Source organism: Microcebus murinus, chromosome 2 (genome assembly GCF_040939455.1).
Source record: "Microcebus murinus isolate Inina chromosome 2, M.murinus_Inina_mat1.0, whole genome shotgun sequence".
Lineage (NCBI taxonomy): Eukaryota > Metazoa > Chordata > Mammalia > Primates > Cheirogaleidae > Microcebus > Microcebus murinus.
Genome location: NC_134105.1, coordinates 8,803,643 through 8,828,361, shown reverse-complemented (window position 1 = coordinate 8,828,361; position 24,719 = coordinate 8,803,643). Strand labels below are relative to the sequence as shown.

The window sequence follows — 24,719 nt, the reverse complement described above, 5'->3', positions numbered from 1 at the left end:
TGGGCAACAAAGCGAGACTCTGTCTCAAAAAAAAAAAAAAAAAAAACCTCAGTGAAAATAAGCAAGGCTACTTTGAATGCTGTAACCACAGTGTAAGTTAATCAATTTCCCATTCAGAAGGGAGCAAGAACTGCCTTATGAGAACAGCACCCCAGCCATTCCCGCATTAGTCTCCTGGCACCTCTTATTGAGCCAGTTCTCTTGGGGAGAGGTCTGTTCCCCGGCTGCCTCTGCGGGGAACTCCATGGAAAATGGAAGAAGAAAACCAGCCGGCCCCAGGGTGTTAATAACTTGGTTAATAAGCTCTGTTCAGGGAAGGCTTTTTCCTCTTTCCCAGCAACTGAATTCCAGAAGGAGCCCGGGCCCAGGCACTCAGGACTACAATGGAAGACTAGGGCCCTGCAGCTGCCAGAAAGAGGGTCATGTGTAGGTCTTTGATTCCTGTTGCTGCCAGAGTCCCAAACCTGGAGGTCTCTGCAAAGTCAAGGCCAGTGCCAGGACATTCTAAACCCCGATATTGGGCAAAGTGGAGGAGGGGGGCCTGGTATTTCTGCTGGGCGTCTGTACCAAAAGTGAAGGGTAGGGCTGATTTTGCTACAATTCTTTTTTTATTATTATTATTTTCAGACTGTTATAGGGATTCAAACATTTTGGTTACATATAATGCCTTTGCCTCACCCTAGCCAGGGCTACAAGTTTGCCCTTACCCCATACAGTGTGCATCCATTAGTTGTGAGTTTACCCATCCCCGCCACCCCCTCCCACCTGACTAGTACCCAATGAATATATTACTTTCATGTGAGCACCTTAGTGTTAATCAGTTAGTACCAATTTGATGGCGAGTAGATGTGGTACGTGTTTTTCCATTCTAGTGATACTTCACTTCGAAGGATGGGCTCCAGCTCTATCCAGGATAATATAAGAGGTGCTAAATCACCATTGTTTTTTGTAGTTGAGTAGTATTCCATGGTATACATATATCACATTTTATTAATCCACTCATGTATTGATGGGCACTTGGGTTATTTCCACATCTTTGCAATTGTAAATTGTACTGCCATAAATATTCGAGTGCAGATGTCTTTATTATAGAATGTCTTTTTTTTTCCTTTGGGTAGATGCCTAGTAGTGGGATTACTGGATCAAATGGTATTTCTATTTTTAGTTCTTTGAGATATCTCCAAATTACTTTCCACAGGGATTGTACTAATTTGCAGTCCCACCAACAATGTAGGAGTGCTTCTATCTCTCCACATCCACACCAGCATTTGTTATTTTAGGACTTTTTGATAAAGTCCATTCTCACTGCAGTTAGAGGATATCTCATTGTGGTTTTGATTTGCATTTCCCTGATGATTAGAGATGTTGAGCACTTTTTTATATGTTTGCTGGCCATTATTTTATCTTCTTTTAAAAAGTTTTGCTTTATGTCCTTTGCCCACTTTCTGATGGAGTTGTTTGATTTTTACTTGTTAATTTTCTTAAATTCTGTATAGATTATTGTTATCAACCCTTTATCAGATATGTAGCATGCAAATATTTTCTCACATTCTGTAGGTTGTCTATTTGCTCTAATGATAGTTTCCTTGGCTGTGCAGAAGCTCTTTAATTTCATCAAGTTCCATTCGTTTATTTTTGTTGCTGATGTGATTGCTTTGAGGGTCATCTTCATAAATTCTTTGCGTAGGCCAATGTCTATAAGAGTTTTCCCAATATTTTCTTCTAGAATTCATAAGGTGTCACGCCCTAGGTTTAAGTCTGTTATCCATCATGAGTTGATTTTTGTGAGAAGTGAGAGATGGAAAAAATAAATCTATGTTTCATATGGAACCAAAGAAGACGTCGTATAGCCAAAGCAATCTTAAGCAAAAAGAACAAATTGGGAGGCATCAGTCTACCAGACTTCAAGCTTTACTATAAGGCTATAGTAACCAAAACAGCATAGTACTCATTTTGCTACAATTCTTAGTTGTTCCCATGGTCTATTAAAAAGCAGAAATTCATTAATGCCAAAAGAAGTTAAGAAAAAGTGGACTAAAGAGATCATTTCCCTTTTTCCATGAAGGAATTTTCCCAAGTTGGGAAGGAGAAGAGATCATATACATCGGCCTCGAGTTCCTACCAGCAATGTGGGATGGTGTCAGCTCCAGAAATCCTAGTCTGACTTCCAAGAGGGGCAGACTGGGGCTGATGGAGGGTAATGCAGGGCAGAGAGGAGACATTCACATTCAAGTTCTGCCATCTGCTCATGGGGGAATTTACTGGGGGAATTTACTACACCTCTTTGGGCCTTGGTTTCTTTGCCAATAATAAATAAAATGAGAATAATACCCACCCTGTGGAGTTATGGGAATGGAATGCACACACACACACATGCACACACACACACACACACACACACACACACACACACACACACACACATAAATCACACCCATAATTTATCATCTGTGATTTCTGGCATGAGTTTCTTTAAAGTAAGTGAGCATCAACTACTGCTTCTCGCAGTTCTTCCTCCCCCACCAGCATCTTTTATAGTTGTCTTGATCACCTCTAACTGAGCAGTGTTTTTCCAAAGCAATTTGCTCCTAGCACGTTTTCACCTTAGCTTCGTTAAATAACTACATATTCAACTTAGTTTCATTAAATCAGTGTACAACTGGCATTAGCAGATTTGGGACTAACCACAAGTGAGACTAAGTAAGCAAATGACTTGACTGCCGGGGTGGAGGTGCTCAGACAGGTGGAGAACCAACTGCTGGCGCTGGGCCTCTCTAGAAGACACTGTTGGTCCTGTGCCCACGTCCCGTTGTCCTCAGCACATGGGTGCACACTGGCCTGACTTCCAACCGCCACTGCCTGCACTTCTTTGCCTAAAGACCTCCTCTTCTGCTGCAGCTGCCACCTGCACAGCAGGCCAGAAGTGCCACAGAACTACCAGACGCTCTCACACCCGTGACTGATGGGAACTGAAGTATAAATCCCCCAGCTCTCTCGCCCCTAAGGTTGGGTGACTCTGACACATGCTCTGTACTCCATGGGCACCAGCTTGGAAACTCACCCTTGAGTGGCCGTCTTCCCTTTCATGCCTCACTTTCCTGCAGCCCTGCTCTGCTGGTGTCCTGGCATCTCTTGAATCCTTGACTCAGAGTTTGCTTCTGGGGGAACCCAGACTTAGAGAGCCTCAGATGTAAGTTTTACTCTGGGAATGGAGAATGGAGGACAGTGCAGCACTTCAGTTACATGAGGATCACCATGTACACAAGCCCATCTGTGGTAGGTTGAATAAAGGTCCCCAAAGATGTCCTCATCCGAACCCTCAGAGCCTATGAATATGTTAACCTGCATAGTAAAAGGGACTCTGCAAGTGTGATTGGGTTAAGGATCTTGAGGGGGTAGATCCTTATGGGTCCTCATAAGAGGGACAGAGAAGAAGCCAGAGTGAGAAGAAGGCAGAGTGACAAAAGAAGCAGAGGCAAAGAGAGAAGATGCTACACCACTGGCTTAACATAGAGAGGAAGGGGCCACAAGCCAAGGAAAACAGGCAGCCTCTAGAGGCCAGCAACAGTGAAGAAATACTTTCTCCTCTAGAGCCTTGAGAAAGAACCAGCTCTGCTAGCACCTTGATTCCAGCCTCATAAGACTCATCTCACACTTTTGGCCTCCGGAACTGTAAGAGAATAAGTTTGTGTTGTTTTAAGCCATGTTGTTTATGGCAATTTGCTAGCAGCCCTAGGAAACTAATACAACAGGCAATCCTTGCTTTACTTTGAGGACTGAACTCTGATCTTTTTCTTTTGCTCAAAATTACTTCCTAAGAAGGCCAGATGAGTCACACTAACAAATGGTAAATTCCCACTAACCAGCTTTTGTTAACTAAAGTGTGGTTTACTTCCCAACCCCATTCTAGTATAGCATTAATACCACCTAAAAGATAGAAAGCCCCCATCTTAACTCAAGCATCCTAGCAGATCCTTATCTTAACTTGAAAGGTTCTCCTGTCTGGACCTCCCAGAGTGCTCACACCTTTATCTTAAATTAAGCATTTCCTTTCTGGTCTTTTAGATAAAGCCTAACTCTCTCAGCCAATTGCCAGCCAAAGAGTCTTTAAACCCACCTATAACCTGTAAGTCCCTGCTTCGAGATGCCTCATCTTTCTGGGCCAAACCAATGTATGCCTCTTGTGTATTGATTTATGACTTTACCTGTAATCCCTGTCTTTCTGAAATGTATAAAACCAAACTGTAATCCAGCCACAGCGAGCCCACTTGCTCAAGACTTCTTGGGAGTGGCTCTGGGCCATGGTCCTCAAATTTGGCTCAGAATAAACTTCTTTCAAATATTTCAGAGTTTGGATTTTTCCATCCACAACTTTGTAGTGGATACAATTTCTCCCCATTTTGCAGATGGGAAAACTGGCACTGGGGGTGGAATAGCTTGCAGTTAGGTCAAAGAGCCAAAAAGCAATGCAGTTCCTGGGTTTGAGTGGATCAAATCCTGTCTGTTCTTCCTGAACCCAATCAAGTCTCCTCCACCCACGGCCCGGATGCTGATTCCAAGAGGCAAACCTGCAAAGCCACACTCCTGAGGTTGGTTTTCCTGGGGTCTCTAATGTCCATTAAAAGGCTCAACAACCAAAATAACAAGCACATCAAGCCTGGTAAAGATGATAAAAGAAACTCATAGGAGCTTGAGACGGGTCCAGAGCCTACTTTGGTACATAAGCAAGTAATAAAACCTGCTTTAAAAAGCCCAAGACAGTTTCCATAGTTCTATCCCAGAATGAAGCAGGATAGACAAGGCACCGGAGTACAACTCTTACTGTATGTCAGGAGAAACCCAAATACTCCAATGGGTAAGAAAAACGAAACGGCTGCTCAAATATTATTCAATAATCAGTACTATTTTATTGAGTGCGTGTGTGCCGGGCACGCAGTGATAACTGCCTCGGCCATGCTGAGGACACGGGCAAGCAGGAGTGCGCACGCGCGCTGCAATAGCTGGGATGCAGCGGGATGCGCGCCGTTAATATCTTTCTCAGCTGGGGAACTTGCCTGAGGACCTACTCGGTACCAGACGGGGGCTGGGAGCTGCGGAGAAGGTGACACAGTCCCTGCCACAAGGGAGCCAATAGTCTAGTGAGGTTAATAAACAGGTCGTGACTAGGTGGCCTGCACTCTTCCTCCAATTATTCGACAAACATTTACCGAGTGCACTCTGTGTATCAACACCTTGTCACAGGTGCTAGGGTTGACAAAACGTTGGGGACGCAGCGGAGGCTGGAAGGACGGTCAGCGGAGGGTCCGAGAAAGCCCGGCAGCAACCTGAGCTGAGAGCTAACGGCTGAGTCGCACCCCCAGGTGCAGAACGGGTGGGACATCTTTGCACCCCGTCTCTGTGTGACATCCCGCCAATATAATCCGTGTGTTCCACCCACGCATCTTCTTTGAGACAGGCCACGACTGTCAAATACGAGCAACCGAGTTTTAATTACAGCCGTCATTGCTTCCTTGCACTTCTGGAGCAACTCGGCACCCAGGCAATTAACTCCGCCTGTTTTTATCAGGCTCGCCCCTTCCAGGGAGACACCTGGCAGCTTCCAGTTCCCGGGAAGGTACCGAGGGTCAGCGTCTAAACGGCTTTCAGCTCTCATTTGCCATCCCATCAGCTTTCAGCAGGCGCTGCCTCCCATATCTGATGGGAAACTCGCACTGTGTCAGATATGACAAATAGGGCTTTAGAACAGCCAAGGGAAATATAAACAAAGAGAGCTACTTTTCAGACTCTGGTATGAACAGTTCTGGAGAAACGGATGGAGAGAGGATGTTAACTGACTTCCTGGGAAACCCGTTCAAATGGGAGAGAAGAGACACTCCGCGCCCCATCTCCGATAATGAAAACCATCATGAAATCTACCTTGCGTGGACTTGTCTGCGTTTTGAGGTCTCCTAGGTCTAGAACAGCATGAGCATGAATGCAGCCAAACACATCCTGGGTGACTAAGAGAAGAGTTTACAGAGTTTCAGGGCTGGATAATTGTATATTTCTTTTCAAACTCATTTTTTCAATACAATGAAATTTTTCTCCATTAAAAAATGTAACAACAAAATGTGATTTGTACACACAATGGAATATTATTCAGCCTTAAAAAAGGGAATTTGGACACATGGATGAACATTGATGGTACTACACTAAGTGAAACAAGACAGTCATAAAAGGACAAATGCCATAATAGATTCAGCAAAACAAATCTATACTGACAGAACTCAGGACTGTGGCAGCACAGGGGGAGGTCAGTGTGGAAACTGACTGGGAAGGGACACTGAGGAATTTTCTAGGGTGATGGGCTTATTCTATATCCTGATAGGGGTATGAATTGCACCTGGGTATCCCCTTCTCATAAAGCATGAGGAGAGTGTCTGGCACGTGGTCGGCTCGCACAAGATAAAGTCTGTGTGTTAACAGTATCCTGCACTGCCTTTTCACAGCTCGTAGCACAATCTGTAATTATACATTTTGGGGATTATTTGATTAATCTCTGTTTCCCTCACTAACCTCTAATCTCCAAGGAGGTAAGGCCGGTGACCATTTTTGTTCACTATTCTATCCCTAGCACCTTGCCGCCAGCCAGGGGTAGGGCCTTAGCAAAGGCTTGATGCATGAAGGAGAACCCACTGGTTTTGCATGTAAGCCCCTCCTGGTAGATAGATAATGAAACCTGAGCCAGAAAGAGGAAGGGACTCACCCTGCGACACACAGCCCATGTGAGCCCAAGCTAAGGTGTTGAGGCCCCTTGATTCTCAGAGCTCCTTCTGCCATACCAAGCAGTGACCCCCCAAGTCTGAGGTCAGACCTCCTAGGCTGTGGGAGCAGCTCCGGGGCCCCCAAATAGTCCCTCTGCACACACGCTATTTGTGCTTTCTCTGTAAGGCACATGCATCAGCTGCCTGGACGCCGGGAAGCTCCGGGCCCTCTCCCTGCTGGGCCGCTGTGCTTTGCTCACCCCTCTGACTTTCTGTTTCCAGTTGTTTGAGCATTTTCTGTCACCACTCAGCAGCTTTTTGACATACTGGCGCAGACCTTGAAACTGTTTTGGACGTGGCAGGCCACATCCTCAGTCTCCCTTTGCAGATGGAGCAGGCCCGAGGATCCCATCCACGATTCCTGGGGCCTGGGAGTGTCCTCCGCTCCTGTGATGCACGTGCAAAGCCGACTGTCCACCCTTCCCAGAAGGAACCGTGGAGCAGCTTCCCTAAGCTTCGGAGTGGGTGCCTGTCAGCACCAAGGTCTGAGAATGGGCCCCAGGAGTGTCTGAGAGTTTGTCATTGACTACTGGAATTCTTGGATTCCACTCTCATCCCACAGGCCAGCGACTGGTCTCCTGGGTGACTCATGCCTGCGTCAGTCAATTCCCATAGCTTGGAAGGCTCACTTAGAGTGACCACGGAGATATTTCTGCCTTTCCAATGGGAGCCTTGGATATCGCCATTTAAGTCCTAAGAACTGTTTTAAGTTCAACGATAGCCGGGACTCCAAAAAATAGGTCATTTTATTATAATTCAGAAGCCTTTGAACGGAGACAGCAGCAAAGACAAGAGTCCAGGCTTTGGGGTCAGATAGACCTGGGCTTGGGTTCCAGTCTGGCCTCTCGGCAACCCTGTGACCTGTGACCTTGGTCATGTTCCTTAACTTCCCTGATCCTAACTCTTCTTTACAAAACAAAGAAGATGCAAAGTAAGGCATGCAATGCTCTTGTCACAGTGCCAGGCACAGAGTAGGCCCCACGTAGATGCCAAGACGATGCTGCCGGGCTGGCAATGCCCCAACCGTGTGCATCCTCACAGCTTATGCAGCCTGCCCAAGACACTGCGCGCGTGTATTTATTCTATTACTGACACATAATTCTCATACCATAAAACCCACCCTTTTAGAGTGTATAATTCAGTGGTTTTTAGTATAGTCACAAAGTTGTACAACCATCACCACTATATAATTCCAGAACATTTTCATCAGCCAGAAAAGAAGCCCTACCCTTACTAGCAGTCACTCCCCGTTCTCCCCTCCCCCAACTCCTGGTGACCACTAATCTGCCTCTGTCTCTGTGGATTTCCCTGTTCTGGACATTTCATATAAATGGGCTCATGCAGCATGTGGTCTTTTGTGCCTGGCTTTTTCTCCTTAGCACCATGCTTTCAGGGTCCATCCACGTTGTAGCGTGTATCAGTGCTTCACTTCATTGTATGGAGCTACCACATTTTGTTCACTCATCCATCAACTGATGGACATGTGGGTTTTCTCCACTTTTTGGCTCTCATCCATTATTTTATTCAATCCTCACAACCTTCCCTGCAGGACAGAGCAGGAACTATCTTTTCCATCATGGAGATGGGAACCGAGGCTCAGGGAAGTGAAGTGACCTCCCTAAATAAGGTCACTTAGTAACCTCCCTAAGTAAGGTCCCTTAGCTGGCCAGACACAGGCCGGGGATCAAGGTCAATCCTCCTAATCTCAAGCTCCGTCAACATCTCAGGGTGAGACAAGGACCTGGCATTTTGCATTCATAGAGGGAATCCGACAGAATATTACAGATCATTTCGGCTTGGCCTTGCGGGCAGAGGAAGGAATATAATTAAAGATCATCTTGCTTCGTAACCCCGGCAGGGGAGTCAACAGCTGATTCTAAGTGGATCAGTGCCAGCATCTGAGGAGGGAGAACAGCTCATTCTCACTAACTAGAAAACTCAGAACAATCACATCTCATCCCTGGGGCTTCGCTTGGGGGCTCTCGAGTTGCAGGTGCTGGTCACCCTCCTGCCCATGTTCCCAGCGTGTCAAGTCGGAGGCTCCTTCACCTCCTCTACATTTTTGCCCCTGTAAGTTCTCTTGTGCTTAGACTTGGAGGGGGCCAACCACGCTGGTGACGCACAGCAAAGCCAACAGGAAAGCCACCACCACTCGGAGCCAAAGAAGATGAAGATGACTCATGTGGCAAGAGGGGGATCTCTATTCTACCAAAGACAGGGCCAGAAGGTTCTCTGAGAATAACCTTGGCTACTGGCAGAAAGTTCCCGTTTCTCATGCAATGAACAAAAAAACAGTTATTGAATACATACTTTGACTCAACATCCACTGCCCCAGATACTTGCTGTGCACCTACTATGTGTCAAGCACGGAAGTATCAGAAGATGACAGCAGAAGACAAACAGAGCCCTACTCTGAAATGTAAGTTCTAATGATGGTATGCACGTAAAGCAGAAAAAAGGGAATAGTGAAGGAAAGACATGAGATGGGGGAGCGGGGGTGTCAGCCTTCCCTCCTTGTGTGAGTGCCACACACTGGCCTAGGCACTGAAGACACAGGCATGACAGACCCAGGAGCCTAGGAGCATCTTCCAAGTAGAAGGACCAACATTGCCAAAACAGAACAGCTGAAGCAGGAGGGAAAGTCTGGCCTTACAAAGAAAATACTCCCCCGGGGCCCCACAGCCTATCTTTTACCAAATGTCTGGGGATTGCCCCGTGGGCCTCTTCTGCTTCTGCGCAGTTGAAACCTACTCTCAGGACATGACCTCCAGGCTCCTACCAGCTGCACCTCCAGTGTCAGGTCAGGCTGTGACGGATCTTGCCAAGCAACTGGTATAAAGCAGTGCAGCCTGGTGACAGCCTGTGGCTCTTGCTCCAAGCAGCCAGGACATCCCTGGCAGGAAAAATAAGCCAGCTGTCCCAATGGGCTACACAAAATAGCACAGTCAAGTCACTCTGTCCAAATAACTAACACCATGAGACTGACCTTGACGCCAGCACAGGGCACCCTGGAGTGAGGGAATGTGGGAGCCTTGAAGATAAAATCACATTGCACACATCTGGAGATAAAGCGATTTCCAACTGACTATGTTTTTAAACTGAACCTCTGTCTACCTCCAGCTACTGATGCTGCCATGGAAACTTCAGCAGCGGCATCCCAGCCTCAGTCCTCTGCTCAGGGTTGGAAGTGCCCCACTCACCCTGCTGCATGGCAAGGCGCAGGGCTGCAGGAATAAATTCTACCAGGGGAATATACCCCCCAAGTGGGTGAAGAATATTACAGGAGGGGAGGTATGTGAGCCATGAAGCACTTGCCTGGCATGTAGAAAGTGTACCTTCCTTCCAGAAGTCCAGGGAGAGCTCTGCTTTCAGCAATGAGTCCACTAAACTTATCAAATCCGTAACACAGCCAGCTCATGGGCCTTTTGGTGACCACAGCTACGTTTAAGAGTGGATGCATTTTACAACTTTGCAGGAAAGATCTCCTTGACATAAAACAGGGTTTGCTTTCAGTTCTGCTGTTCACCTTCAGTGCCTCCTAATTTAGACACAGAAAGTTCTGCAGGAGAATCCAGAAGGTCAGGGTTGGGGAGGTGAATCAGAAAATCCTAGGCACCCCAGCTGGGCTAGTGGTCACCTGTTCACCTCTGAGCAAGTCTCTGCCCTTCTCTTCCAAGTCTCCATTTCCTCACACATAGGATGAAGAAGATGGGTTAGCTCTGTGGTTCTCTTCAACGAGTACACGAATTACTCGGGAAGCTTCTTAAAACTCACGTCCCTGGCTGGTGTCACCCCAGAGAGTCTGATTCAGTAGGTCTGGGGGTGGGGCCAGGAAATTTGCTTCTATCTAGTGGTGTATCTGATACAGAGGACTGAGGGCCACATTTTGAGAACCCCTGGACTCAATGACCTATGGGGCCTTCTTTAAGATTCTGAATGTTAAAGGTGTTGGGACTCCTTAGCTGGGGAAGAAAAAGCTCAGGGAGGGGATGGGAAGGGCTGAGTGGTACTAAGCATTCAGGGAGGATTTTGCATGATGAAGATCTTGAACTCTGTCGATTTCTAGGAAGTTTTTATCAAAAGTGCCCCAGCGTCTCCTCACCCTAATGTCTACAGCCTGTAGCCTTGAGGCATCACAAGGAATCCAACAGCAGCTGACACGCCTCCCTTCTCCAGCTGCTTTGACCTTGTAATGCAGAGGCTGCCCCTGATGATCTTGAGGGACGCTTGCTTCCTCCCTGACATTCTGGATTTCAGCTATCCTTGCAGCAAACTGCTTTCACATTGTGCATGCCTTTCTTCAGTCCAGCATCGGTTCCTATTTCAGAATAATCACATCATCACAAGCCCATGATCATTGCTTCCAGGAAGGAAATGACTCAGAGCAGCTGGCCACTTTGGAGCCATCACCTGGGGTGTCCAAAGAGCTTTGCTGTGTGTCGCAGGCATAGTTACGTGTCTATCTGGGGCTAGCCCTGCTCAGCCCCTTGCAGAATTCATTTATGGCAAGAACTGGAAGAGGAGCTTGTAAAATCTCAGTGCAGCTGAGCCTATGATGGGACATGGGGACAGTGATAACCCTTTGATGGGTCTCTGTCTCTTGCTGCCCTAAAACTTCCAGCTTACTGTGATATAAAGTATCAAGGTAAGCCCTTGCTAGGCTATTGGGATTCTGTCATTGTTCTGGGCCACCCTGAACTTCAAATACCTTTTCTATGTTTTCAGGAGCTCCTCATGTTATATGCCCACTTCCTTCTAGATTAGAAGCCAGAGACTTTCTCAGTCTCCTTTGCACATGGCCTGGGATGCAACAAGCAGACTGTGCCTGAGTCAGACCCCGAGGTAGAAGCTTGTTGTTGGGAGAGATGGGCAAGGGTGTGGCTGCTCCATCCTGTCCCCAGAGACAGCAGTGACGGCAGGTTACAGGTGGCACTTGGTGCCTGGCATCAGGGCTGCACTCCGTGGTGTCTGTGCCCAGCGGTGGCAGCAGTGGTGTCTCCGCAAAGCAATTCTGCAATGGGCTCTGGGCATTGTTCCTGCTGTGTAGCTGCTTGGAGCCTGGTTCTTGGGCCTTCTGGAGATTCCTCGAGCCCCTGACAGCCTTTGATAAATTCTTTGCTGAAACTTGCCAGAAAGCAATTCTGTGGCCCACACCCAAGTGCCTGGATACAGACAGGTAATGCACTGGATGCAGCCAGAGAGAGGAGAGCTGATTCTTTGGGCGGGATCTAAAACAACTGAGCTTTCAAAGATCGTCCGCCCAGGAACTCTTCAAGAAAGAGCCAGACAGTTATGGAATTGACCTACGGAAAGGGAGGGCTGGGATCACACGGCGTTCAAAGGCTCTGGCTTCTCCTGGTGCAGCAGCGACCTTCCGCACTACAACCCTGCTGAGAACGCTGCGCAGAGGACACTGGAGAGAAAACCTGCCCCCTTTTTTTCCCCTTTTTCTTTTTAATCTACCACTCAATTTGGAGGAAACGAATCAAAATAAGTGAACCATGAAGTGCAGGCTGTAGCACGGGGTGGGCTTTTGTTCCCCGACCAGCCGAGGGAATGCAAATGAACTCAGAGTCGCACGTCTCATTGTGGCCGTGACCTCTTCCACGGCACACACATTAGACAAATTCCGCCGGCCTGGGCTTCATAAATACCCTCATGGGGATGACGTGTCTCCCAAAGGAAAAAAAAAAAAAAAGAGAGATGAAATTCTCAGGCAAGGATGTTCATTTCTAGGCTGTGCAGAAGCTCTAAAGTAATGAGAGGCCAACAATAATTAGAAAGTGTTTTTGTAATATTCTTCTCTCTGAAGAGAGTAACACAAAGGTGCTCAGAGACTGGCGCTAATGGGAAAATGGAATGTTCTGAAAAGAGCTCTTTTGAATCTGCTCCTCGGCTCACTCTGGCAATTGCAGACACACAAATTAAGGGTCTGATTTTCCAATTTTCAAAAAATACAGGGCAAGAAATTTCTGGATGGAAATGAGGCTAAAGAAGAAAAGCAGTGAATTAAAAAGACATATAGATATTTATTTTCAGTTTTATTTTTCTCTGTTATTTAGAAAGATTCCTTCCCTAGCAACATGAAATTTGGATTTTTTTTTTGAAGGATGGGCTCTTTGCCCATAGGGGAAAATTCTACTGCCCTTCTCTGAATATCTGAAAGGAAAAAAAATATATAGGTGTGGGCATATCTGATAGCCTTGACCATGAACAGATCAGGGGTTTGTGCCCATGGAGCCAGTGCAAAGCAAGTCTTTATGTTTTATGAATGGAGTAGTGAAAGAATGACTACATGCAGCCCAGCACTAGCCTCCTTTCTGTTTCTCCAAAGGCTCTGACATTCATACATTCATTCACGATTTATTCAGCACCTACTACGTGCCAGGCACGGTTCCAGGCTCTGTGGATACTGAAATGAACCAACCTAACAGAAGTCCCAGCCCTTCTGGAGTTTACATTCTAGGGGAAACATTATACGTGAGACACATAAGTCAAATATTTGTTATATGTCAGCATGTGCTATAGAGAAAGACTAAAAGAGGGAAGAAGAAGAGGAGATATCCGGGGGCGGGGGGAGAGAATAGCTGAGACCTCATAATCACACGCCAGCCCTGTTGCCCTGGATGAAAGCTAATATTGGACGATAGGTCTACAGTCAGTGCCTCCTTCTTCAGGAAGCCTCCACTGACCATCCTGTCTCATTGCCAGTGATTAGCCAACTTCTAATGCTTTTGTCTGTCCCAGGACTTCTCAACTTCAGCACTAGTGCAATTTGGGGGTAGAGAATTCTTCGTTTTCCTGTGCACTGTGGGCTGTTTGGCACCATCTCTGGCCTCTACCCACTCGATGTCAGCGGAATCCCCCAACCCTCCAGCTGTGACAACTGAAAATGTGTTCAGACATTGCAAATGTTCCCAGGAGGGGCAAAATCACCTCGGGCCGAGAACCACTGGACTATCCTTTGCTATTCACAGTGTGGTTCCTGCACCAACAGCACAGGTGTCACCTGGGAAACTTACTAGACATGGAGAACTCAGGCCCTGCGCCCACACATACTGAATCAGCATCTGTATTTTAACAAGACCCTTGAGTGATTCCAATGCACATGCAATATCTGAGAAGCACTGGCCTACACCACTCATTTGACTCTTAGAGCAATGATTCTCCAATTCTTGGGATGTATCAGAGTTACCTAGAGGGCTCCTTAAAAGTAGGACTGCCCAGGCTCCTTCCAGAAGGACTCAATCAGAGTCTGAGAGGATGAGGTCATGGCATCTGGGCCTTCGCCTGCTTCCCAGGGGACTCTGACACTTACTCATGATGAAGAATCATTGATCTAGACCAGCGGTTCTCACAGCATAGCTCCTGGACCAGCAGCAGCAGCATCTCCTGGGTATCGGCCAGAAATGCACATTAGCAGCCCCTACTTCAGACCAACAGAAGCAGAAACTCTAAAGTGGGGACCCAGAAATATGTTTGAACAAGGCTTCTGGGTGCTTCTGAGGCTCACTCAAGTTTGAGAACCACTGCCTTTGACTACGAGGGCAAAGACACAAATGCCTGCAGGAGCTAGGCATGTGCACCTGGCAAGATGAACTATCCTGGAGGGACTTGTAGTGTACCAGAGAGTCTAAGTTCTTGCCTAAAAGCATTTGAAGAAAGAGGAAGGAAGGAAGGAAGGAAGGAAGGAAGGAAGGAAGGAAGGAAGGAAGGAAGGAAGGAAGGAAGGAAGGAAGGAAGGAAGGAAGGAAAGGAGGGAGAGAATGAGGGAGAGAGGGAGGGAGTAAGGAGGGAGAGAGGGAGGGAGGAAGGAGGGAAGGAGAGAGAGGAGGGGGAGAGAGTGAGAGAGAGGGAACTCACTGGCTAAATAAAACAACTGTGTAGAACAGGTCAGCTAGGGGTCACTAGTCTGCCACCCTACAAGAGATGACATCTTACATGGCTGTTCTCTTTTGAAAAACACCTGACTCCTCAGATCAACAGTAATCTCCTCGAGGACAGATCTGTACTTCCTGGTAGCCTCTAATAGATTGGTGGTGCCCAGGAAATGTTGGTTGTTTGTTCATTAATTCTCATTGCACTGAATTACTTCAAAAAAAACAAACATAAAGAGAATAGTTTCAGCTAGGAGAGGTTGGAATACTGAAGACCAATGCCTTGGTTCTACTCTTTGAAGATCACAACGATTGGATCAGAGCAGGGTTTCCCAATCTTGGTACCATGGACATTTGGGGTCAGACAATTCTTTGCTGGGAGAAGATGATTGTGTTTGTTGCGGGACGCTTAGCTGCACCCCTGACCTCTACCCATGGGATGCTAATAGCACCTCTACCCCCGCCAAAGCTTGGCCAGCCCAAACGGGAGCTCCAGAGTTCAGACCACCCCATTAGAGGAGTCGTGCCTCATTAGCAGACTGAAGTTGCTAAAAAAATCCATCCCCTCAGAGAGGAGGGCCAGGGCTTCCCAAGTCGGGGCGGAAGTGTATGGTGGACCCACCTCAGGCAGGCCCCTAGCCTTGCATAAGGGTCCCCGCTCTGTCTTTACAATCCCCCTTCATTCTTATAGAAGACACTCCTTGATAACAACGGGTTAAAAGCTGTTTATGAATATCATAAATCTTTGAGAATCCCCCTTTGTCCAAGTCCATGATAAATGTTCTCTGTCTGCGAGGGTCTCCGGGGTCTCCGGAGCTTCTATTCTGTGCGCTGTTCCGGGAGAGGAGAATTCCAAACGCAAACTCCTTTTAAATACATAACAGATTACAGTCACAAATTGACGTCAAGCTGTGCGAGCTGCAGCCGGCTTCACGCCATTAGCATGCACCTATGCTATTCCTTTATTTCTTCAAAAACAGGAGCTCTCAGGTGCATGTTGCAGAAGGGGAGATGATGTTTACAGTCTGAATTCCCACCACACTCTACCCCCTGATGGAGGCCTGGGTAGCAGCTGCCGACGGATTTTTAAAGAAGCACCAACATCCTAGCAGGGAGGGAAGGAGGCAACATCTCTTGCTTTGCAGAGAAGGTGAGAGAGGAAGTGAGGAGAGATCGGTGGGGAAGAGGGGACCCGGCTCGTTACCCAGGCGGGCTCTGGGGCAGGGCCAATGGCAGCCCTGTCTCAGGCCCCCCAGCCCCTCCTGAGAAAGAGGCTGGCACTCGGGCGAGGAGAACTCCGGAGGTCACTTTGTGACCTCAGCTTCCTTATCTGAGATACGGGGACCCAAAGTCCTTCCCCTGCCACTTCACATGGGACTGGACAGCTAGGATGGAGCCGCCAAGCCACTGACAGACCCACCCAGGGACGTTCACAAAGCCTCCACAGCAGAATGTTGGGTTCCTGCAGACGAGGTCGGGATGAACCGGGCACTCGTGAACATTTTTATTAAAGAACCTTCTACTCGCAAGAAAGGAAATTACATATAAAGTTCCCAAGTTTCTTGGAGACTTTGATTTCCCTCCTATTTCCCTGTGTGTTGACTGAAGCATTTATTTAGAGGCGTAGAAGAGTCTCTCTGGAGCCCTAAAATCACAGCATTTTAAGGCAACATCGGAATTGGTGTTTTCTTCCCTTAGTAATCTTCCTATCTGAGCCTCGGTCACACCAGCGCTCACTCCTGCGACTGCAGCTTAAAGGATTTTGATTTTCAAAGGGAAGATGAAGAAGATGGATTTAAGGTGTTAAGTGTGAGAGTCTGGGTTTTGTTCTGGTTTGGCTTCAAGGAACACCGTGATCACTAAGAGTTGTGTACAATGGTGTCTAATCTGAAAATGAAATCTGTTTTCATTCATTTTCTTTTTTTATTTTTCAGAGCTCATCTACATATAACAGGGGAGGCTGGACGGCAGCCAGCAGCTATCTGGGTCGGTTTAAGGACACTGTGTCGTGAAAATTCCCAGTGGGAATCCTTCTGTGCGGGAGGCGTCTTTGTTCCCACAGGGACGACCCCTCCCATTTTCTCTGTTTGTTCCAGAATAATTACAACCTGAAGAGAAATCTGCCTGGGGTCAAAGTCAGATGTTTGGATCAGATAAAACACAGGCAGCCGGACTAGAAAAGCACAATTTATTCCGTGTGTCCCTGTGTCGTGGATTAATTCATACCCTCCAGAGCATAATCAGAGGGACGCCGTTGAGAGAATGGTACAATCTCTTAGCGCTTTTGCTAAAACAACACTTCTCTTCAACTTCTGTGTGCTCAAGAAGTTGGTGGGCAAACTAATCCTTGCTGAAGGGGACCCCCATGCGTTTTCACTGTCTGGGCTCCTCATCGAACTGACTCAGAGTCTCTGGCCTTCGAGGGGCGCTGGAGACCACGTGCCCTGAGGATGCCGATGGATTCTGCTCCAGTTCCTGAGACAGCAAGGGCTCCTCACGCCTCACTGCCCTCCTCCGTCACGTGGGCATCACAGCGGGCACATGTAACCAGAGTGGGTCAAATAGCAGCCTCCCAAATTCATGCCCACCTGGAATCTCAGAATGTCAACCTTATTTGGAAAAAAGGTCTTTGCAGATGAAATTCGTTACGAATCTGGAGATGAAACCTTCCTGGACTTAAAGTGTGCCTTAAAGGTATCCTTATGAGAAGAGGAAAGAATAGAGAAGGCAGTGTGAAGACAGCAGCAGAGACGGGAGTGATGAGTTCAAGCCAAGGAACGAGCTCCTAGAGCCCCAGCAGCTGGCAGAGGCCAGGAAGGTTCTCTCTGGAGCCTTCAGAAGGAGAGTGTCCCTGCCGAAACCTGGCTTTTGTGCGTCCAGCCTTCAGAACCGGGAGAGAATATATTTCTGTAGTTTCTAGCCACTCAGTTTGCGGTCATTTGTTCTGGCAGTTCCAGGAAACTAATAATAATATCTTAATTATGTACCACACCCCACATTCTGAATCTCCTGGTTTATTTCTCTGCAAATCATTTGCTTCATGTAGCCCCTGCATTGCCAAAGGAAAATGCAACCATTGGATCTCAGTGGTGGACTTCAGCCTTTGGCAGTGGGGAGCTGACTTTTACCCAAACAAGGTGGCCCTGTGCTTGAACAAAACAACTACAATAGGAAGAGCTGTGACGGTACAGGCTTGGCCATGGGCTATGTGCTATGCCCAGCATGCTATGGGCTTTTTCTAGTTAAATCCTTAGAAGGTAAGGACGGTCAGCACTTCCACTTTTCATACAAGGAGAGGAGAGGTTAAGTCTGGCTTTGATTGCAGGCCTAGAGTCTGCCTATAAAAACAGTGCCTTCAACCAAGCCACCATCCTGCGTCCCCACACCCACCTCTACCCTAATAAGCACCCAAAGGTTGACTCTAGCGACATTAGGCTTCTTGATAGCAAATATAAATGTACAGCTCTTAAATAATTTATTTTGATGGGAAACGAAGCCATTGCATAACTTATTCATCAATCACTCTATCAGCAGAGTTGATAAATGTCACTCCTTTAATGCCAAACTTCCATGGGATGAAAAGTTTGCACAGCAAACAAGGATAACACATTTTCAATGCAATAGCAAAAGAGGCAGCCACTGGACACATTTAAAGATTGCTAGAAGAGGACTAAGAGGTCTGCTCCATCCACACGGATCTCCTGTTAGTTTGGGCACCCTATTGCCACAGTAGCCAGCTGGACGCTGGTGGTGGGAGGCAGGACAGAGCTAGTCATGGGCTCCAGTACAGCAGAAATGTGGATAGGACCACCTTTGCGGGGGCAGGGGACAAACGAGAGGCATGTGGGCAGCCCCAAATGCCTCTCTAAAGATACAGAACCAGTCCTGTGCCTGGACAGAGGGACTGTTTGTGCTGCTAGTTCTCAAACATTGTACCAAGATCACAGGGAGCCTAATAAAATTATGGATTCCTGGGCTCCACTGCTCATGGAAATCTGGAGTGGAGTCAGGAATCTTGTGCTTGTCATGCCTTGTTTCCTTGAAGATAAGACCTACCCATAAAATAAGCCCTAGCAGGATTTCTAAGCATTTGCGCAATATAAGCCCTACCCCGAAAATAAGTCCTGGTGATGGGCATGGCTACGCAGCGTATCTGCACAACCCATGCATTTCAACGTGGAACAGTAAAGAAGATAAGCAGTCCTTCTAAAATCTGCCCCATTGTGACAACCACTATCCCAGAGGTGACCGGAAAGGTGCTGCAGCCCCACCAACAAGGTCGACTCCCCCTGTCAGGTCCCGGCCATCCTGTGCATGCTGCAAGCTGAGGCTTTGAGGGGAAAATAACACATCCCCTGAAAATAAGCCCTAGGGTGTCTTCTTGAGGAAAATTAAATATAAGACCCTGTCTTATTTTCGGGGAAACACGGTAGTAAGCAATTTTTAACAAGCTTGCCAGACGATTCCAGTGCATAACCAGGGGTAAGAATCACTGATTTTCACTAAAGCAAAACTGACATCAAGACAGTTGCCCCTGGCAACTACCATTCTACTTTCTGTCTCTATGAATTTGACTACATTCACATTTAATTCAAATTAAATGGAATCGTATAATATTTGTCTCTTTGTGACACTTATTTCACTTAGCATAATGTCCTTAAGGTTCATCCATGTGTCAGAATTTTCTTCTTTTTTAAGGCCGAATAGTATTTCACTATATGGATATGCCACATTTTGTTTATTCATTCATCCACTGATGGACACTTGGGTTGCTTCCACCTTTTTAAAATTTGTTTGGCTTCTGAGAATAATGCTGGCATGAACACTGGTGTACAAGTATCCCTTCAAGATCTTGCTTTCAATTCTTTTGGGTATATACCCAGAAGTGGACTTGCTGGATCCTATGGTAATTTTATTTTTAATTTTGTGAAGAACCATCACACCATTTTTGAAAGTGACTACACCATTTTACACTCCCACCAACAGTGCACAAGGGTTCCAATTATTTTCGGGTTGTTTTGATAGTAGCCATCCAAGGGGTATAGCTCATTTTCTTTTACCACAATGAAGTATGTTGGGGTCCTTTTAACTTGATGGGGAATATCAAACTGTACTCAGAAATGTATATTGGAAAGACACCTCTGGACACCGACTCAGCAGAGGATGGGCTAAAGGAGGAAGGGCAGGCTGGTGATCAAGAAGGAAAAAAGAGCTTCTGTGCCAAGTGGGTTTGAGCTTGGCTCCCGACTCCCCCTCCTCCTGCCTGTGTGCCTCAGATAACCCAGTTCCCTTCCTCTCTGATGCTCAGTTTCATCATGGACATGTAGGAGTAAGAATGCCTCACATGCAGTATTTCAAAAAATATATAAGTATTGGCAATAGGGATGAAAAGCACCCAGCTTAGCACCTGGCACATAGTAGGTACTCAATAGTAGGTGCACATAGTAGGTACTCAATAGTAGGTACACATAGTAGGTACTCATCATTCTTAGGAAAATGAAGAGTTTAAGGCAGAAGGAGAAGTATTTCTTGTGAATTTCCTACCTCCCTCCCCAACGCACACATTTATACATATATATACATATACACACATACACACATGAACACATGCACACACATACATACATGAACAAACCCATACAAACCCATACACATGCACACACATATGCACATACATATACACATGCACACATACATGTGCATATATACATGCACATACATATAATGCTCCCACAAACACACTCCATATGAAGTAGGCATGATTATGGACCCACTTTATAGATGGAGAAACTGAGGCTCATGGAGGGAAGGAACATTCTTCAGAATCACATGGCTCATAGGCAGTCAAGCCGTGATGCTACCCCAGGCCCATCTGAACTCAGAAACCATGCTCTTGACCAGGGTTGGCAAACCACAGTCCACCACTTGTTTTTATAAATAAAGTTTTATTGAAACACAGCCAAATCCACTCATTTACATATTGTCCACAGCTGCTTTCCTGTTACAATGGCAGAGTTGAATAGTGCAACAGAGACTATATGGCCAACTAAGCCTAAAATATTTCCTATCTGGCCCTTTACAGAAAAAGTTTGCCAAGCTCTGCTCTTAACCAGAGCAACGTGCAATTGGCGGAAGGTGCAGGGGCCTCAGGAGCGACCTTTGATGAAGCAGGTGGCAGAACCAGGCAGGGAGTGTTAGAACCAGTTCAGGCAGAACCTCAGAGAACAGGCCTGTCCTCACAGCCTTCAGTCAATGCCTCTGACCTCCAGCATTTAGCATCATCTCTTCCTGTTGGCTCAAGAATTGCTCGGCTTCTCAGTGCCTCAGTTTCCCTAGCTGCAAATGAGGAGAACAGAACCATGTCCCCTGTAGAATTTAAATGAGCTCTACCAAGTAAAAGGCTCAATACAGAGCCAGGCACAGAGTCAGTGCTCAGTGAACACTTATTTCCTTTTTTCCGTGGGCCTCTTAACCAACCACATTATCCTGAGACTTCCCACGTTCCTGGCAAAAGTGCAGTACTGTGAGGCTGCCACTGGCCTGCTGGTCACTGGGCCCATTACGTAGAGGTATGGAGATAGCACTGCTTCCTGGATAAATAAGCAAAGGGCAACATGCAGCATCAACCAGGAACATCTTATTTGCACAGCCACTTCCTGTTCCTCACTGGCCATCTTTTAAGCAGTGATGACTGCTGCCTGGCTATCTGGCTGCAGGGTGAGAGTAGGGAAAGCTATTAAATAGAAGTTTTACAGCCGGGTGTGGTAGCTCATGCCTGTAATCCCAGCATTTTGGGAGGCCAAGGCAGAGGGACTGCTTGAGCCTGGGAGTTCAAGGTCAGCCTGGGCAACATAGCAAGACCTCTACAAAAACTAAAATTAGCTGGGCATGGTGGTGTGCACCTGTAGTCCCAGCTACTCAGGAAGCTGAGGTGGGAGGATCCCTTGTGCCCAGGAGTGGGAGGCTGCAGTGAGCTATGATCATGCCACTGCACTCCAGCCTGGCAACAGAGTGAGACACTGTCTCTAAAAAAAAAAAAAAAAAAAGGTTTTTCTTAGGTTTTCCATCAGATTTAAGTCTTTTCCATTTAAGTATCCAATCACCCAATCCTGTGGATCAGGTGTCCTCAAACTATGGCCCGAGGGCCACATGCGGGTGTTTTTGCCTGTTTGTTTTTTTACTTCAAAATAAGATATGTGCAGTGTGCATAGGAATTTGTTCACAGTTTTTTTTAAACTATAGTTCGGCCCTCCAACAGTCTGAGGGACAGTGAACTGGCCCCCTGTTTAAAAAGTTTGAGGACCCCTGCTGTAGATTGACTGAGGCAGTAAAGAGCAGGTCTGGGTTTGAATCCCAATTCTGCTGCCGATCAGCTGTGTGACTTCAGGGAAGTTACTGCACTCATCTGAAAATGGGTGTGGGTGTGGATGCGTCTATAATAGTAAATGCTTTGCAGGGTAGGAATGATAAAATACATGGGAATGTTTAGCACAGCACACAGGGAGTAGCCACTATATGTTGTTGCTCATTGTTTAAGGCCCCTAATATCTCCGGAGAGCAGGGGTTCGTTGTGGAGAGACGAGGCACCTGTGTTCAGACACAGGCGGTCGGCGGGCACTCGGTAGAGCTCCCGCTTCGGCACGGAGCCTTCTCTCTCCTCCCGGCCGCATTCAAGCAGGCCCTAATCGCATTATCAAGATTATCTCCCCGTAGTCGCAGAGCTGCTGCCCTGGGACTTGGGTTTAATTCCGTTTTAATAACAGGTTCTTAAACACATTTGAAAACAAAATTATGATGCCCTTTCATCCCTTCAGTTGGGAGAGAAAAAGAAAATGCTTCCTAATGTACAGTAATGTATTGGGTTTTGTGTTGGCTATTGTTTTGTGGTTGGATTTTTTTTCTTTTTTTGAAAGAATGCATATTGTTTTGAAGATTGTTGGGGGCGGGTATTCAGGAGTTTTTCCATTTTGAAATTATTTCCCTGGCAACAAAGGAAACAGACAGTCTCCCCAGATGCCAGGACCTGCCTTATTTGAAAATTGCCTTGCTGTAGGGCCAACAAGGATCATGGTTTCCAAATGCAGCAAACTCACTTTAAAATGATATATCCAATTCAGGGACAGGCTTTGAATGCTGTCTTCACCTTGTATTTATGGAAAACATAAAATTTTACTTTCCCAGGCAGAACCAAGGTGGTGGTTGACTTTCTAGAAGTTTACTGTGCCATTAGTTTCCTCTGATTATAAAGGATCCAACATAAAGTGCTACCTGTGGAGAAGGAAAGGGAAAAGGAACTCATTGGACTCAAAGGTAAGCAGAGTGCCGAGGTACCTGATGGTTTTTATTCCTTCATCCCCCCAGTGCTTTCCCTCATATCACCCCCATAAAACCCAAAGTGTCCTAGATTTCATCAAGGCTAAAAGGCTTCTTCTCTCCTTGGTGTTCTATAGAACTAGCTCTAATTCCACCATTAGTAATACATTTCTTTGGCTAGATTCTGCCTTTTCCTGGCAGACTCTTCTAAAACATAGCATTAATGCAGGTAAAAGTATCAGCTCCTGCCAGCCTCTTAAACATTCCTGTATGAATTATAATATAATAACTTTCATCCTGCCGGGAGTGCCCTGAAACAGCATGCAGTGGAGACACTTGGTAGTGAGGGTGCTGAGGGCTTCAGATATAGAGGAATATAGAGTGGAATATGAGGCTCCCAGAGAACTCAGTGGACAGTGGCCTAAGTGCCTTACTTTGGGAGGATCCCTCTCCTGCAGAGATTCTAAACTTGATTTTAGAGGTGGCTCAGAGTACCAAATGTCCTGCCCCATGTGCAAAATGTTGTTATAAAAGTATTTTTTTCTTTAAGTCCGCAGTTTTTATCAGATTACCAAAAGACTTTGACCCATTAATAGAAAGGTTATAAGTACTGAGGACAGCCAACATTTATCGAGGACTTTCTAGGTACCCAGGCGCGGGGAACTGAAGAAGTAGAAGGTCATACTCCAGCACCCCTAAGTTTTTACATACACTGAGACTCCATTCCTGACAACTGCTTCCAAAATTCCTCCTTCCAGCTCCCCACAGAGCTCCTCCCACCCAGCTGCACGCAGGTCTCGACAGCCCTCCAGACTGTTTTGCCCAAGGACTCCCCATTTCCTCACCCTCACAATGGGGGCAGATAGAGGGAAAGCATGTCCCGGCACTGAATGGCAGGTCTCACTTGAGTCTCTGGCCTCCAGCTGCCACAACATAGGATGGAATCGACTCCCCTGGGGGTCTGAAGACACCAGTGCCAGGTGCCCTCACTGCCACGTGCCTGCATACTCCACCCCTCAGTTTCAAAGATGGACCACTTCATATCACATCCAAGCAATAATCCAGCCTTGTTTTCAGTTAATTTAAAAAACGAGTGGCAGGAGACAGGGAGATGCTCATTCGTTCGGCAGATTTCCACTGAGGGCCTACTGGGTGCCAAGCTGTGCTCTGGGCTGATGGGGCAGGTTCCGCTGGGACCAAGAGAGAGACCTGGTCCCCGTCTCAAGGAGGTTAACTCGGGTCCAGCCCTGAGCCAAGACACAGCCCAAGAGCTCCCAGTTTGTTGGGTCCATCTCATGACAGGTAAACCCCAGGCTTCAGGAGTGCTGGTGGTGAGGAGGTGCTTCTCAGACTGCAGGTCTGCAGAGCAGCGAAGGTGGCAACTTGCGCTTCCTCTGGACTGGCGGAACAGGCAGTACTTAGGTGTTCCCCAGAGGTGTCCCCGACCAGCAGTATCAGTATCACCTGCGAACTGGTGAGAAATGAAAATTCTCAGGCCCCACCCCAGACCTACTAAATCAAAAGTTTTAGGCATGGGGTCCAGCAGTCTACATTTTCAAAAGCCCCCCAGATGGTGCTGGTGCCCACCAAGGGTGAGAGCTGCTGCCTGAGACCATGGGCTTTGGAGAAGATGGGCCTGGGTGGGTGACCTCGTTCTGCTCTTTCCCAGCTGGGACCATTCTGCCAGCTAGAGGAGTCTCCACCAGCCCCAGTTTCCTCACCTGTA

General features: G+C 47.0%; 1 protein-coding gene and 1 long non-coding RNA gene across 3 annotated transcripts in view; both read right to left on the bottom strand.

Annotated features, from left to right (window-relative positions):
• The window catches only part of KAZN (kazrin, periplakin interacting protein), a 1,045,723-nt gene that overhangs the window by 335,224 nt on the left and 685,780 nt on the right, over positions 1-24,719 (bottom strand). The gene's annotated exons all lie outside the window — the stretch shown is intronic.
• LOC142861919 (uncharacterized) overlaps positions 1-24,719 on the bottom strand; it is a 41,597-nt gene that overhangs the window by 4,806 nt on the left and 12,072 nt on the right. Inside the window, exon 1 of the long non-coding RNA XR_012913032.1 lies at positions 48-24,719. This exon is cut by the window's right edge and continues 12,072 nt beyond it. This is a non-coding gene — a long non-coding RNA (uncharacterized LOC142861919). The remainder of the gene's footprint in view (positions 1-47) is intronic.